At 40.8% G+C, this 17685-nt stretch overlaps 2 protein-coding genes across 5 annotated transcripts in view; one reads left to right on the plus strand and one right to left on the minus strand.

Annotated features, from left to right (window-relative positions):
• LOC144989296 (uncharacterized) overlaps positions 1-2272 on the plus strand; it is a 30816-nt gene extending 28544 nt beyond the window's left edge. For all 3 annotated transcript variants that reach the window (XR_013653434.1, XR_013653435.1, XM_078941474.1), the window contains one exon: positions 69-2272. The gene's annotated coding sequence lies outside the window, so the exon portion shown is untranslated. The remainder of the gene's footprint in view (positions 1-68) is intronic.
• The window catches only part of LOC144989386 (uncharacterized), a 167375-nt gene that overhangs the window by 4289 nt on the left and 145401 nt on the right, over positions 1-17685 (minus strand). The window lies entirely within an intron of this gene.

Below are 17685 nucleotides of genomic sequence, written 5' to 3' on the forward strand. Positions count from 1 at the left end.
TCTTCATGTTGTTCCGCGTTCCTCTGGTCTGATGTTCTGGTGTTTCCTTCTGTCCCTCAAACCCAAAGGAACATGAGGAGGAAGAAGAGCTGCAGAGGTGTCGGGGTCGTGATGCTGAAGCTGCGGCAGTCGCTGAGGGGCGTGTCCTGGTCATTTGTGCTGATCTTGGTGCCGCTGGTGTTTTGGACTCTGACATCACCAACATCTTCTGGGAGTAAAAACCCCTTTTCCTGTTGATGTGGGACAGAGGGGGGGTGATCTGATCTTTATTACCATGTTAGTGTGAGGTCACCGCTGCTGCTCAAAGGTTGGAGCCCGGTTCCTTTTCTGCAGAACTGAAAGAGAACGTCCCATCAGAACCAGCTGGTGCTACCGGTTGGTGTGACGTTTGGCTCCTCAGATGATGAGCTGGTAACCTCTGAGGTCCAGGAGCCTGGTCCTGTTCCTGCTGCTGGTACGTTAAAGTTCCCCAGCATCAGAGGATCGTTCCACCAGGGCAGTGAGCTGTTTGTGGAGCAACAGTGAGCGGCAGTGCATGGCCATCTCTTTGGTGGCTGCTGACAAGCACACTGTTAGAAGTGTGTTTCAGTGGGACAGTTGTGAGTTGGATTCTGTGCTGCTTGCTGGAGATCAGGTTTACTCGGACCTGCAGAGACAGAACAAAAAAACTGACTCTGCAGGTTTTCTGAGAGCGACTGATCTTCCAGGTCAAGTAGTGGTAGATGGGGTTGAACTGTCCTGTGTTTTTGGGGAAGTTGTTAGCGGGGATGCTAGAATAGATTCGGGTGAGTTTGTTGATGTGGGTGTGTTGGTTCCCCTGAAGGAGGGGCTGGCTAGGATGACGGCACAGTACAACACGTGTCTGCTGACACTGTGTGAGAACACGTGTGCCGTCATTGCTGAGAATGGACGCTGGGCTATTGTAGACTCCCATTCTCGCAGTCCTGAGTGAACAGGTGTATTATTTTGACTCTGTGGGTGAAGTTCACGACTTCCTGCAGAGTTTGGTGGAGGGGATTGTGATGATGTTGCTGTGGAGGATCAGGATGTCATTTTTAGTGAGCCTCAGCAGGAAATTTTCTATTTTAACCCTTTAAATCGGCATGTCTGCCAGGCTCTGTGCTCAATGTTAAATATTGAGTTCCAAAATTTTAATGCCCCACTTGCTCCTCCCATTGGTTTGTTAGGGCCCCCCTGCACCAACCAAAGAATCATAGGAGATGGAAATTGTTACTTTAGGGCCATCTCTCAGGCTGTGAGCGGATCCCAAAACAACCACAGAAAAATTCGGTTAGCTGTAGTGAAACAATTAGAAGCAAACCCACATCTGTACAGCTGGGTAATTGGGCGAGAGTTCTCCTCTGTGGCTGAGTACATCACCAAATCTAGGATGTGTTTCGTTAGTGTTTGGGCCACAGACGTAGAAATTCAAGCCACGGCTGATTTATTACAGTAGGAGGAAACGTTTTTGTATTGTTTGATGGCAGGTGGCTTCAGCACCAGAGCAGCGGTCGAAAATTACATCAAAACGCAATTTATATAGAAAATTGTGGTGGTACACATTTTGAGACTGTTGTGTGCGTTAAAGATCCACAACAGGACCGCTCTGCTGGTTGTGTCTGCCAACAACCAACCAAAAATACATCACATGCGTTCACATGAAATAGGTGACATTTGTTCTACAGACAACTTCAATGATTGACAGCCAGAGCAAATGCATAAAATTCACTTCTAAATGTTTGTTAGACCAAAAAAGACAACAAACAGCAAAAAAGGTTAAAGGAAAAATCTACGCAGAAAACGAGAGGGAACGGTTAAAGCACGTCATCCGGAAAAAATACCTGAAAGATTCAAGTTACAGACAGAAAGGAGGCGACTAAAAGTAACATTTAAAAAATGAGGATTACAGAGAAATGTTAAAGTCAAAAGAGAAAACAAAATATAGAGAGGATTCCGCTCACAGGACCAAGGTGAAAACTCTTAGCATACAAAAAAACATCTGTAAATCTTTTGGTTTAGTGACATAAGTTAACCCTCGAATTTCTATTTTTTTTATTTCTTTTATTTTAATTATTTCTTTTATTTTCATTTTTTTTTATTTCCTTCTGTGTTTGGTTTGTTTGGTTTTTATTTATATTTCTGTTAATAGTTAAAATTCCAGAAGGTCAAAACAATTATATTTTGTATTCAGACTTGTGTTGTATTGTTATAAATGTTTTTTTTGTATTGTATTCTGCAAATGTTCGATAAAAAAGACAGACACTGAATGTAATGTCATTTCCAAATGTGTGTAGATTTCTGTCACAGAGCAGTGTGTGATCTCCCCAATACCTACCAGGAAGCAGTAGCATCAGCAGAGTCAGAGCAATGGAAGATTGATGTGGAGGAAGAAATGAAGTCACTGATAGACAACAAGACTTTCACCCTCACTAAGTTACCTGCAGGCAGGAGAGCAGTGGGGGGAAGGAGGGTCTTTGCTGTTAAAACTGATGTTGACGGAGGTGATAGATATAAAGCATGGTTTGTGGCTAAAGGCTATAAACAGAAAGAATGGACGGATTTCAGTGAGTTTCTACCCACTGCAGACATGACAAGAGGGATGCAAAAAGGAAGGTTCAATCCTACACCAAATGGATGTACAGACAGTCTATTTGGACGCTCCAAGAGACTGAAATATTTGTGGAACAACCAGAAGGTTTTGAGAAGAAAATGAAGAAAAATAAGTCACTTTATGGGCTAAAGCAACCAGGTTGACACTGGAACTCATTTGATTGAAAACGGTTTTGAACAGAATCCTGCAGATTACTGTCTCTAATCAAATCTTTACATTTCTGCCTCTAAGCCCAGTTTCCTGCATCCAGAGTGACTCCGGTTCTATGTTGGATTCTCTTCTGCATCTGATCCTCTAAACACAGGAAGTTGTTGTGACTGGAAGGATTTGGATCCAGAAAGATGGAGAACCTGAAGGATCCAGAGCTGAAAGAAGGCTAAACCAATCAGAAAACATTCTGTTCAACAGAAACATTTAGTGTCAGACCCGGAATGAGGAAGCTGTGACCTCACCACAAATACTCTTCCTTTATTTTGAAAATCCCCTGCTGTTTTATCTGATCTCTGATTATGTGATTTAGCTGGAAACTAAGAAAAGGGGTGGAAAGTTGAGTGTTTGGAGAGACTGAAAGACCTGAGGACAACTGTGGTTCAGCCTTCAGGAAGAAAAGTTTAGCACAATAATTACAGAAAAAAGAGAATAAAAAAGTTTTGTAAATTCTGAAATTCACAAGTGTTTTTTATTAAGTGAAAAGGTATAATTTATATATATTGGAAGTCCCAACCTGACAGATGAGCAGAATAATAAGGCAGTCAAAGCCGTAACACTGCCCCCTGGTGGACAGGAACTCAGCAGCTTCAGGATGGAGTCATTTCCAGCAGATCCATCCTGCATTTGTGTCCACAATGGATACTGTCAATAAACAAATGTGATCTGGTTTGTTTAGTCTCTGGTGTGTTTTTGACAAATCAGAACATTGGAATGAGATCCCGTGTGATGATGTCACAACAGCTCTCAAAAGGTTTCGCCGAAAATGTTTGTAGACTCTGGTTCTAACTGCTGGATCAGAAGTGGAATGGGAGCTGTAGTGGTGTGTCTGCAGCTGGATGTGGAACACATGAGGGAGGGGTCAAAGGTCAATCTTTCTTCCAAACAAAGGTTGTCAGTGTATCCTCCAACAATGCTCCAACATATTCAAAGTTTTTTGAATCTGTTAGTTGAAGAAGGCTTGGCTGCCCTCACCTGAACTACTCCCTTCAGGCAAGAAGCTAAGGTCCATCCAGACCAGAACCTCTCAACACCAGAACAGTTTCTTTCCCTCTGCAGTCCAACTCATGAACACTTTTTAACTCCTCCCCCCTTAAACCTTTTCACCTGTATGTCCAGTTACCAGTCCATTACCTGCACCTTGATCATCCCCTGTTTGCACAATTTATCGTTCTGACCATTGTCTTTTTAGTTTTGCTTACTGTTGTTCATGTTTTCTATTCTTGAGTGTTTTATGTGGCACATTAGCACTGCAGCACTGCACCTATTCTGTGAAACTGCTCTGTTCACTGAAAATAGCAATAAATACTCCTTGAATCTGAATAAATGGATGTACTTGTTTAAAGGGGGAAATACATTGTGGCTTATACAAACAGGATAACATTTACATAATAATTATTAATCAAAAATTATATGTATTAATATTAATTTTATTTTGCAGTAGGACCAAACTATTTTTAGTATTGTTAAATAAAGTAATGACTAGATTGTGACCTATTTTAGACTTTTGTTTGTTTTCTTTTTGTGCAACAGATTGACTGGAAATTATACATTTACAGTATAAAACTTTATTCATTTTTGTCAGATTTTATCATCACAGTTTGAATAATTTTATATTAAAAACAAAAATAAATTGAATCATACAGTTCTTTCTGCCTCTGTTCTACATCGAAACTCAAATAATTTATCATGTTTTAACAGTTACTCTATTTTCATTTTCTGTCTTTGATTTATTTAATAACAACTTTTACATTAAAAACTGAAGATGGAAACATCGGACAGCGCCCACGGTCAAACTTGCTCAAGCCGCCGACCGTCAAATGTGACATATCAGTGCTAGCAACAACCACTGACCCTGTGTCCGAATTACCGCCCTAACCCCTATATAGGGCACTAGATAGGGCACTATATAGGGCACTATATAGGGGTGCTGTCCATAGATAGTAGTGCTGTCCGAATCTACAGTTCAAAAATCCAGTGCACTGAAAAACTCCTTTAATGGAGCCGTTTTACATTCTGATGGGGATCCTAAAGGTCATTTTTTCATTCTGGTCCTTAATACTAATGATTCTCCTGTATTACTTGTAAACATATATGGGTACAACTCAAAATTTGAAAATGATTTGTTGTTGGAGAAATTAGAATCCCGTCTTCTACACTGGTTATCCAAATATCCAAATGCTTTGATTGTGATGGGGGGGGGGGGACTTTAATGTTGCTCTGGATGGTCTGTTAGACAGATGGCCTCCTAGAACTAGTAATTCTATGGCCTCCAGTTTAATACGATTCATGCAGAAATTTCAGTTAGTAGATATATGGAGACAAAAGAATTCTAATGTAAATTCTTTTACCTGGAGCAATAAATCCCAGACCAGCTTTTCTCGCATAGATTTTTGGCTGGTTTCAAGATGCATTGATGAAAAATTTTTAAATGTTAAAATTCTCACCACTCCTTTAACAGATCACAAAGCTATTTCAATCCAGATATTTTTAAATCCAAACACTTGTTACAGAAATTCATACTGGAAATTAAATAACTCTATCTTGCAACATGATATTGTGTCCAAAACCGTTTGCTTACTAATTAAACGTTTCTGGCAGAAAGCTTCCTTAGAAAAACAGTTTGGCAGAAATTGGGAACTTCTAAAATTTGAATTATCTAAATATTTTAGAACATATGGAAGCTCATTTGCTAAAGCTAAAAGATTTGAAGAGGAGAGTTTAATCTCAGAAATAACATCTTTAACACAAAAATCTCCTGTTGACTTAAATGAAAATGAGCAAAAACATTTAATTAATCTGCAAAATAAACTGGATGACATGTATAGAGGAAAAGCTGAGGGAGCCTTTATAAGAAGCAGGAGGAGATGGATGGAGGAAGGAGAGCAGAATACTGCAGATTTCTGTCACCTTGAAAGACAAAATGCTAAAAATAGTTCAATACAAAAATTAAATATTGATGGGAATGTTACAGATTATCCTAAAAAAATAGCCAATGACTGCTCTGACTTCTACACTAAACTCTATGAATCTAAATATTGTGAAGAAACTTCTAATCTCTTCTTACAATCTCTCACAGACACCAAGGTAATTGAGCCTGATCTGAAGGAATTCTGTGATAAACCACTATTGCTACATGAAGTTATATCAGCTATTGAACACCTCAAATTAAATAAATCTCCAGGCACAGACGGCTTAACCTCTGAATTCTATCAAACATTCTCCGAACAACTTTCTCCTTTCCTCCACCATTTATTCCTGGAGAGCTTGAACAACAACTTCCTCCCTCCTACTTTAACCCAGGGCCTTATAACATTAATACCCAAACCTAAAAAGGATTTACTCCTCATTGACAATTGGCGTCCAATCTGCCTGCTTAACAATGATTATAAAATACTGGCCTTAATCTTCGCTGAAAGGTTAAAAAAGGTTTTGGATCATATAATAGATGAGACTCAGTCTGGCTTCATGACAAATAGACACATATCAAATAATATCAGATTAGTACTTGATTTAATTGATTATTCAGATTATTGCCCCGACGAAAGCTTTATCCTTTTTCTAGATTTTTACAAAGCCTTTGACACAATTGAACACAACTTCATACTCCATGCGATAGAAAAATTTGGTTTTGGTCCATTCTTTAGAGGAGCTGTTAAAACCATGTATGCAGGAGGAAACTGTTCTATCAAACTTCATGCTGGGACTTTTTGCTAAAAAGAGGAGTCAGGCAGGGATGCCCTATTTCCCCTTATTTATTCCTCCTCTGCACCCAGCTCCTCACTGACTCTATCAAACTCAGCTCACTAAAAGGTATTTCAATAGCAGACCACACAGTCACTATCAGCCAACGCGCTGATGATACCACCCTCTTTCTAAAAGATCATTCTAAGGTACCGTTAGCTATTAATCTGATCAATCATTTCTCTGCTGCATCTGGACTCTGTTTAAACATCAAAAAATGTGAATTATTTGCTCTTAAACACTGTGACGTGCTCTCTATCTGTAATATTCCAGTGAAAGAGTCCATCACCTACCTAGGAATTACCTTCTCTAAAGATAAAAAAGCCAGATGCCAGTTAAATTTTGACCCAATTATTAATAAAACCCAGACAAAGCTGAACCAGTGGCTCCAGAGAGATTTATCATTGAGAGGCAGAGTTTTGCTAACTGAAGCTGAGGGAATTTCCCGCCTAACGTACGCAGCTTTATCCCTCAATGTTGACAAAAAATTCTGAAATCCATTGACAAAATGCTATTTAACTTTATTTGGAGGAACAAAAACCATTACATTAAAAAAACGGTTGTAATGAACACTTATGATAAGGGTGGTCTTAACTTTCTAGACTTTTGTACATTAAATAATAGATTTAAAATAAATTGGCTAAGACATTTTATTAAGAATCCTACTTCAATCTGGAATTTCATACCAAATTACATTTTCTCCAAATTAGGAGGCATAGACTTTATTTTATTCTGTAACTATAATGTACAAAAGATCCCAGTTAAGCTTTCTTCCTTCCATAAACAAATGTTACTTTCCTGGTCACTCATCTACAAACACAATTTTTCTCCTCACAGATACTACATATGGAACAATAAAGACATTACATAAAGACATAAATCTTTATTTTATCCATCATGGTTTAATCAAAACATCCTTCTGGTTCATCAGCTGTTTAACTCAAACGGAGCTTTAATGTCACATGAAGAATTCTGCTTCAAATATTCCATCAAAATACGTAAAACCGAATTTAACTTTGTTTTGAAAGCAATTCCTAGATGTATTATTATATTATTCAAAAGTTCGTCATTACAAAATCCAACTTTATTGCCAATTGATCCGACTAAAATAGAAATAGGCCAAATTTGTTTTTCTTCTTCACGTAACACAAATCGCCGTTACGCTCACTCTTCCAGAAGGATGTTGTCTCCATTCCTTACGTAGTTTCTTTTTGGAATAATTTAGTTTATCATTTAGAATGGAAAAAGATTTGGAATTTACCAGCAAAATACTTTTTAACCAATAAAGTGAAAGAAATCTCATTCAAACTAATCCATAAATTCTATCCAACCAAACTATATCTACAAAGGTTCAAGGAAGTTATTGATGTAACCTGCTCTTCTCGTCAATATGTCATATTGTAGGTTCTTCATCTTCATAGTAGCCACCTTTAGCTTTGATCACTGCTTTGCAGACTTTTGGCCTTCTCTGGATGAGCTTCAAAAATGTGGAGAAATGCAGAAATGTGTGCTGCAGATGCCATGTCTGCCACTAGAGGGCAGCACAGCAGCTTCAGTCTTTGTCATTGTTTCTGTGTGAGCCTGAAGGAGCTTCAAAGTGAACTAGCTGCAGCTTGGTTCAGACAAAGCTCCACATTCACACACAGATGTGATCCTGAAGAAGTCTGAACAGAACATTTCAGGAGAACTCTTCAGTCCAGAACATGAGCCTGCATTGTTCCTGAAACTGGGATCAGAGTTCTGCTCTCTGCTCCAACAGAACCACCTTCATGAGCTCCTGGTTTCTTCTGGATCCTCCAACATTCAGACGCTCTCTGACTGAGTTCATGTCTGCACAGAAACCTTCAGGATTCTCTTCTTCCACACGTCTTTCACTCTGAAACTCTCTTCTGAATGTGGATCATCTCAGTCAGACGTTCAGCAGCATCAGAGCCGTGCATGTGCTCCTCCTCATGAGTCCTGAAGCTGCACCGTCAGCTGCAGAGCTTCAGAGCTGCTTCCTTCTCAGACTTTCCACTTTCTTTGGCTCTCTGGCTCTGATGCTGCTGCTGCTGCAGAAAAACCAGCAGCTGCAGAAAAACTCTGCAGAGACTCACAGAGAGAGGATGGAGGCAGCAGATGAAGCTGCTGCAGACTGACAGCTGATGGAACTGAAGCACTTTCTACATTCTAGTTCCAAATGTTCTACAGAATCCATCAGAGCTTGAAAGTCTTCCTCAGTACTCGAGTACTTTAGTTCAGCAGCTCCTCTTTTCCTCTAAGGTGAAGCTTCATGTGGACGACTTCTTCTTCTTCTTCTCTCCTCTTTTCTGGAGCTTGGGCTCCATGCAGTCTGATCAGCTCTGATTTGGGCTTCAGTTGATGTTTGTGATCAGGAACTCTGGATTCTTCTTAGAAGGAGACGTTCTGCCTCTTTAGCAGAGAGCAGAACGTTGATCTGATCTGTTGGAAGCCACTCCATCCTGAAGCTGCACTGCTGAGTTCCTGTCCACCAGGGGGCAGTGTTACGGCTTTGCCTGCCTTATTATTCTGCTCATCTGTCAGGTTGGGACTTCCAACACACAAACATTTGACCTTTTCACTTCATAAAAAGTTTATTAAACACTTTGGTGACTTTCAGATTTATAAAAACATTTTTTATCTTTTATTTCTGTAATTATTGGTCTAAACTTTTCTTCCTGAATGCTGAACTGCAACTTTCCTCAGGGGCCTGTTGCACAAAAGTAGAATTAAGACATCCGGGATAAATGACTGAGCTGAGCTCAATGAAGCCAAAACATGTGCGTCCAGGCTTAATTGGTTGCACAAAGACCAAGCCAGGATGAGCAGACACGGATTCATCAAGCCAGGTGTAACCAATCCTGGATAGGTGCGCGCTCACGGCTCACTCAACTAGACCCGGCCACAGATCACAGATTAACTGATTTACCATGGCAACTAGAGCCGCGTACTTTTCCCCGTCTGAAGCACAAATCCTCATGGAGGCATACGAGGAGGTTAGGGTTATAATTAAGAAGAAAGGCAACACCGCCACAGTGATAAAGCAAAGAGAAAAAGCGTGGCAAAGTATTGCAGACTGCCTGAATGCGTAAGTAGTGCACAATTACACACTCACCGCTCCACTGAAACATCACAATAACACATCAAATATTTAATTCACATCTCCAAAAACGCAGTTGTGCTGTAATTATGAAACGGTTAAATTTTATATTGAAATGCACTGCATATATGAGTGAGATTGTGTAACGTAACTCCATCACACTGTATAAAGCTATGATGCATTATTATTAAAGCCTTACATTATTATTTTACGTTACTACGCTCAGGACGGTTTAATCTTAGCCGTTGGACTCTGCTTATTATGTTGTTTTTTTTTTGTGTGTGTTTCCCCTGCTTTTATTAATGTAAAGCAGCTTTGACAGAATGAAACAATTGTGAAAAGTGTGATATAAATACAATTTTCTTGAATACATAATTAGCTATAATAATAATAATCACTTTAATTTATATAGTGCCTTTCAAAGGACCCAAGGTCGGTTGCTCACTGCACTGCAAAAATGTCTTTCTTACTTTCTTTTACTTTTTCAGTCAAAAAAAATATCTTAAAAGAATCTTAAATATTTTATAGAGCAAAATTACCTAGGAAAATAAGCAAACTCTGCCAGTGAAACAGGAGAACTTTGCTAAAAGTAAGTTCAATTTCATTTTCTTAACCGTTTTATCCCTTTTGGGGTCACGGGGCTGCCGGAGCCTATCCCAGCCACTTGTGGCAGGGGACAACCTGGACAGGTTGCCGTTCTGTCGCAGGGTAGAATATCCTCAATCACACATCCATTCACTCTCACACCTATGGACAATTTAGAGTTGCCAATCAACCTATGAAGCATGTTTTTGGACAGTGGGAGGAAGCTGGAGAGAACCCACGCATGCACGGGGAGAACATGCAAACTCCACACAGAAAGGTCCCCCATTGATGTAGTGTTTTTCATGTCCCCCAGCCGGGACTTGAACTGGGGGCCTTCTTGCTGTGAGGCAAGAGCGCTAACCACTGCGCCACCGTGCAGCCCTAAAAGTAAGTGTCTATGGAAAAAGTAAACTTATTTCAAGAGAATTGTTCCTGTTATATTGACAGATATTTATTTTTTGTGCTTTTTTTAAGCAAACATTTACTTGAAGTTTATATTTTTGGTTTAAACCTATACTTATTTTGTTAGGTTATTTAGAAAATCAAGAAAATACATCTTCAGTGTTTATTTATTTTTTACTGAGAACAATAGAAAAATACCAAGTCATTTTTGTCATTAAATGTTCTTGTGATAAAGAGTGTGTGTGTGTGGGTGTGATGTAGATTAAACATGAACGGGCCTAAACGGACATGGCAGCAGGTCAAACTCAAATCCAAGAACATCCTGCAGAATGGTACGGTCCCTGACTAATATTTAACAAAGCACAAGCATATATTGTACCCAGAAGGAGCCTGCTCACACATCGTACTGTTTTAGCAGTGAAAAGAATACCCACAGACAAGGCACGGGTGGTGGGTCACCAAAGGCTGACCTTACCCCAGCAGAGGACATGGCCTTGGAGCTAAATAAAGGCAGGCCCGTCTTTGAGGGGGTCCCTGGGGGGAAAGAGACGAGCATAGGTTCCTCCCAAGATGCCACCCGCTTCATTCAAGGTATGTCCTTCCATCTCCACAACCACATTCATATTGAATCAATGTGGCCTGCCTGAGGAAGGAGAGGGCCCCCAGAGTGCCACCAGCCATGGACTGGGACAAACCGGCAATCTTCCCTGATGACGACAGTGGTCGGCTGCTGAGGGACCAATATGTGTTGAATTATTTTAGTTAGTATGTGTGCTTTCAATTTAGGTAAAACAATGTCCTGCTGTGGCAGAGGAAATGTTTTTTTTTACGAATTTGGCCTCTTATGATGTTTGTGTGGTATACTGTGTGTAATACAAGGCTGCAGGGAGGCTACTGCATCCATTCATTTGTCTGCTCAGTTGATGTGTATGGATTTGTCCTGCATTTATTTTAGTGTGCAGACATGCAGGGTGTGTTATATACAGACCTTTGAATGTGTATAATTTTGTATAATATGCTTTGATTCTGTGCTTTCCATCTTGTAGACTCACTGTGACTTCAGTTTGGAAAGGAGCTGATAGTTTACCTGCTTTGTTTTGTCCTTATTCAATAAAGGAACATAATGTTACACATTGTGTTTTTATATTCATATGGAATGTGTATTATTTTATATGACAGAGTACTAGGGCCCCACTGAGGAAAAAGGATAAAGTCATAAATTTATGAGGCTGGTTCTTTCTGCAGAAAAGCAACATATTCTTTTTACAGTTTTGATAGTTATGACAATGTGATACTTCATATTCTGGCACATCAGCATGTCTTCCTTTATGAAACCATACTGAAGGACAATTTCACCAAATGCCCCACATCTGTCATTTTAACAACTGTCCTCCTTTAAAACAACTGGTTACAATATTATGACTTGTCTTTTTTTCCCTCTGTGACCCTAATGTTCTATCATTTTATATATAGCCTTAAAGTCTATGGGAAACTGTAAATTATCTAATGATGGCAACATCATCTAAAACTCATTATTTATCCAAAATGATTGAAATTAATGATCACAAACGTTTAAATAATGACAGCGGGTCTAGTTATATGTGATAACAATGTATAGTGAGCAGTGAAATAACTATTGGTTTCCATTTGTGGCGACTGCTGACTGACATTAGGGATGAGATGAAATAGATCCTGGAATTTAGCCTGGTCTGGAGCAGGCTAGCTCCACAGAATAAATCTCCATGGTAACTTATACCATAACTTATCCTCCTGCCCCCTATCCAGCTTTAGTGCAACCGGATTGGGGATCAATTGAGCCAGGATCACCAAGATATCCTGGCTTAATCCCCAGTTCCAGCTGACAGAAGTCTGCTTCTGATCCATCAGATCTACCTAGCAACAGAAGCAAAGCTTCACGTGTTGCAGCAACAGTTTCCATGTTTGGGAGGATCTTCTGAAGAACAGCTCAGTTCCAGATCACATCATGATGTTTGATGTTTTCTTCATTCCAGGAAATCATCTGTGTCTCCTTTGATCTGTGCTGAGTCAGCACTTTGACTTCTTTTCAACTTTAGATCCATCATTTACAATCAAGGATTTATTGATAAATATGATTTACGGACAGAAAATAAAGAGGAAATGTATTTCTCATCCAGCAGTGATTGTAAGTCTTTTATTTTGAAATTCCTCAAGGATGATCATCATGGTGGGATTTCTAGATCTGCATGAACTCATCCTGAATCCAAAAGACACTGGAGCATCAAAGAATCCAACCCATCTCTGCCAACATGAGGCTCTTACTTTGAAAAGTCTCAGACTTCCTGCAGGGAAACAGGCTTTCTGCTGCTGCACTGACAGATGTGCACGAGCTTGAAAGAGCTTCCTGACTGAGGAGCTGCAGACTTTCTCCTGCAGAGCAGCAGCTGACTTCAGCGTCGTCATGGGAACACAGTCTGCTGCTGCTTCTGGAAACGTCTTCAAGGCTGTGGTGGGACTTGTTGGTCTGGAGGACAGATTCTGGGAGCAAATGCTGCTTCAGCTTCAAGCTTCAGCTCTTTTCTTCTGGCAGAGCTTAGAAGAAATGGAAACCTCCTTTGTTCTGACTGTTTGCTCCAAATCCCAGATTCAGGAATTCCTCCAAGAAGTTCAGCTCAGAGATCATCAGCAGAGAAAAGCCTGAAGTTCTGATGACAACAGAACATGATCAATATTATTGATCCACATGGAATCCAGAAGAAACTCTGAGGTGAAGACATGAAGACACAAGCTTCAGAGACATGAGGACAAGTCAGAGTGGATTCATTCTGGACTTTCTTCTCACATCTTCTCTTCTCACATCTTTGTCTTTGATCCTTCAAATCTTCTGAAATCTGATCATCCATGGATTGTTTTTGTGGGATCAGATCCAGAGTTGCTGAAAGTTCTGCTGCCCTCTGCTGGTCAAAGTGTCCAAACATTCTCTGGGATTCCTTGGAGTCCAGATTCTCCTGGATGTGAACAGTCTCTGCTTCTGGAACAGAAGAGTCCTTCTCAGAGCAGCATTGAGGATCTGTTCTGTCCGGCTGAGAGCGCTCCCTGCTGGTAGGAGACAGAAGCACATCAGCTGCTTTTCTTTGGCCGTTCAGAAACAGTCTGGAGACTCTAAAAAACCTCCACTTCCTGCAGAGCATCATGTTTGATCCTCTTCCTTCAGAAACGGCTCCATTGTTCCATGGCTCAGCAGTTTGACTAAAGCAGCTGAGAGTCTGGATGCAAACAGACCTCAGCAGCTCATCCAGAACGCCATGACAGAAGCACATGCAGCAGCACGTGCACGCTCCCAGAGAGCAGCAGCTGATCCAAGTCCTGAGACCTTTCTGTTCTGCTTGGAGCACACTTCAACATGAACTTCATTTCCCATCATTCCATCTGTCAGGAGAGAACAGCTGCAATCAGCTTCCTTCAGGAATGACTGCAGGTAGAAGGATCTTTCATTCTTCAGCACCACCAGGACCCACATCCAGCCCATCAACAGCCAGAACATCAGTGACATCAGCGTCTGATCTTCATCACATCATCATCATCACCTCTACCTTTTTACAATCTGATGGATTTCAGTCTTTCTGCAGCTTCTCATCAACTGGATTGTCAAATATTTTCATTTCCTGTTTTATGTTTTAAACGTTGAAGAAAAATCTTTCCAGTTTTAAAAAGATGAGACTAATAAAGTTCTTGGAAAGACCCTGTTGCTACAGGACCTGTGCAGGTGCATTGTGGGTAATAATGTTCTGTTTGGGATATTTGCTGGATTCTGGATGTTGACAGTTGTGTTGTTCTTGATTGTTTAGCGTTGTGGTTTGGATGTTTGTTGTTATTTGTAGCACAGCTGAGTAGGTTCTTCATAGACAACATGTTGCTCTGCCAATGTGCCTTTGGGCCAACTTGATTGGGCTGTTTGGAAGAATAATGAGGAGAAATGAGAGCCTCCATCAGATCATGTTTCTGCTGTTTTTCAGAATCTGAACCTGAAAGCTGTCTGTCATATTTATGCAGCCTTTTTCAATAGAAACTGATCCAAACTGCAGATTCTATTGATTTCTCCATCAGATTTATGTCTACTTTATTCTATCTTTCAGTCACAAACACAATGGTAATATTTTAGTTTTTCTATTCATACCATTGAACCTGGTCCTTCTGGGGGTTTTCAGCGCCTGGGTCTGCCTCATCTAATTCACCATGACAGACTATAAATAAACATTAAACTATATAGTTAATAACAAAGACAAACAATAATTTTGAATTTCTTATTACAGTGAAAAAATAAAAGAGAAATTTACTTATTTTAAATTAAAATTAGATTAATACATTTATGAAGTATATAACTGACATAAGATAATAAAAGAAAAGTGAATAAAATTAATGATTTTTGGAATGCAAACATTTTTAACCGACAATCTGCAAAGATTTTAATGCTGTTTCTAGTTTCTGTGTCTTCTTCAAAGATTTATTCAATAAAAAACGGTTAAAGTTTTAAATGAATTCAAAGATTTTTTCAGGTTAAGACAAAAAAAAAAAATTAAAATTTTAATTTACAGTACAGACCAAAAGTTTGAACACACCTTCTCATTCAAAGAGTTTTCTTTATTTTCACGACTATGAAAATTGTAGATTCACACTGAAGGCATCAAAACTATGAATGAACACATGTGGAATTCTATCCATAACAAAAAAGTGTGAAACAACTGAGAATATGTCATATTGTAGGTTCTTCATAGTAGCCACCTTTAGCTTTGATTACTGCTTTGCAGACTTTTGGCATTCTCTGGATGAGCTTCAAAAATGTTGAGAAATGCAGAAATGTGTGCTGCAGATGCCATGTTTGCCACTAGAGGGCAGCACAGCAGCTTCAGTCTTTGTCATTGTTGCTGTGTGAGCCTGATGGAGCTTCAAAGTGAACTAGCTGCAGCTTGGTTCAGACAAAGCTCCACATTCACACACAGATGTGACCCTGAAGAAGTCTGAACAGAACATTTCAGGAGAACTCTTCAGTCCAGAACATGAGCCTGCATTGTTCCTGAAACTGGGATCAGAGTTCTGCTCTCTGCTCCAACAGAACCACCTTCATGAGCTCCTGGTTTCTTGTGGATCCTCCAACATTCAGACGCTCTCTGACTGAGTTCATGTCTGCACAGAAACATTCAGGATTCTCTTCTTCCACACGTCTTTCACTCTGAAACTCTCTTCTGAATGTGGATCATCTCAGTCAGACGTTCAGCAGCATCAGAGCCGTGCATGTGCTCCTCCTCATGAGTCCTGAAGCTGCACCGTCAGCTGCAGAGCTTCAGAGCTGCTTCCTTCTCAGACTTTCCACTTTCTTTGGCTCTCTGGCTCTGATGCTGCTGCTGCTGCTGCAGAAAAACCAGCAGCTGCAGAAAAACTCTGCAGAGACTCATAGAGAGAGGATGGAGGCATCAGATGAAGCTGCTGCAGACTGACAGCTGATGGAACTGAACCAGGGGGCAGTGTTACGGCTTTGCCTGCCTTATTATTCTGCTCATCTGTCAGGTTGGGACTTCCAACACACAAACATTTGACCTTTTCACTTTAGAAAAAAGTTTGTTAAACACTTTGGTGACTTTCAGATTTATGAAAACATTTTTTCTTTTATTTCTGTAATTATTGGTCTAAACTTTTCTTCCTGAAGGCTGAACTGCAGCTTTCCTCAGGTCTTTCATTTTCTCCATTTTTCCCTCCTTTTCTTGGCTTCCAGCTCACCAGGCATGACCTAGACGGCGCCCTCATGTGGACGGATGAACACATGACAGAGGGGAAGGACAGAGCTGCACAGCAGGGACGAGCAGAGACCTTTGGGTCACGTGGAGCAACAATAAAAACAGTAGAAACTCCAAGAAAACCAGTAGAACCAGACTGGAAAAGCTCAAAAAGTTCAGAAAACCTCTTGAAAAATGCAAAACTATATGAACTCTGAACACTAATGACATATAAATGGTAATTAAAAGGTCCCTGATTTGATTCTGGTTTGTAGTTTTCCTCTGGGGTTAACATGGGACAGCAAGCCTTCAAAGTCGCTCAGAGAGACGGAGAGACGGCGGAAGCGTCCGTCTTTCAGACTCATCAGGAGAGAAGATGACTGAACGGAGAGAATCTGAAGGATCCAGACATGGAGACGTGATTCCCCATGATTCTGGAGAACTCTTCATCATCCAGAAACCTGACCTCTCAGCATCATCCGTGTCTTCATGCAGTGGAAATGACAGAAACACAGACACCGCTCCATGTGGCCATCAGGCTGAAAACATTAGCTGGAAGCTCCGCCCACAGGCGGCGTCCAGCTCAGGAACACATTTGTGGACAGACGGCGAGCAGAGAATTATCCGCGCGGTGAAAGAGAGGCAGTCAGTGTGGACGCAGCTGAACAGAAATGTATTCATGTTCATTCAAAACAAAGAGGACACTTTTGAATAGGAGGCAGAAAGGGCAGGTGTTCAAACCCCCCTAGGGTCCTGTGTGTGCACGTCTGACCAGCATCAACCTGTTATTTCTGCTGGTTCTGATCCAGAAAGGTTTTTCCCAGCCGCCGAGCTCCGCAGAGGAAGAAGATTTGAGGAGCCCACTGACCGACGGCGGAGCATGGCTTTCACGCAGACCCAGCCATCATCCAGTGCCTCGGTCTGTGACAGCCACGGGGAACTCTGTTCTGAAGCTGCACTGCTGAGTTCCTGTCCACCAGGGGGCAGCACTCCTTCCATCCAGCTGCAGGAAACCTTGATGTTCTGCAGAATCTGCAGCCGTTCAGACACGCCCTGTTAATGAGGAACAAGGAAGTCCTTCAGGAATGTGGTTCTGCTGCAGAACATTCTTCCAGACTGAAGCAGAGATCATCTGGAAGATCCACATTCTTTCAGTCAGAGCTGCTCTCAGGCTCAGCTTTTGTTCAGAATCTGTTAAAGGGGATGGAAGCCTGTGAGGCCCAAATGCTGCAGGTGGAGGGCTCTGGTCTGTGGGGGGTGGGACCATGGCGTTGATCCAAGTGTCA

This window comes from Oryzias latipes, chromosome 2 (assembly GCF_053564925.1).
Source record: "Oryzias latipes strain Hd-rR chromosome 2, Olatipes_Hd-rR_3.1".
NCBI lineage: Eukaryota > Metazoa > Chordata > Actinopteri > Beloniformes > Adrianichthyidae > Oryzias > Oryzias latipes.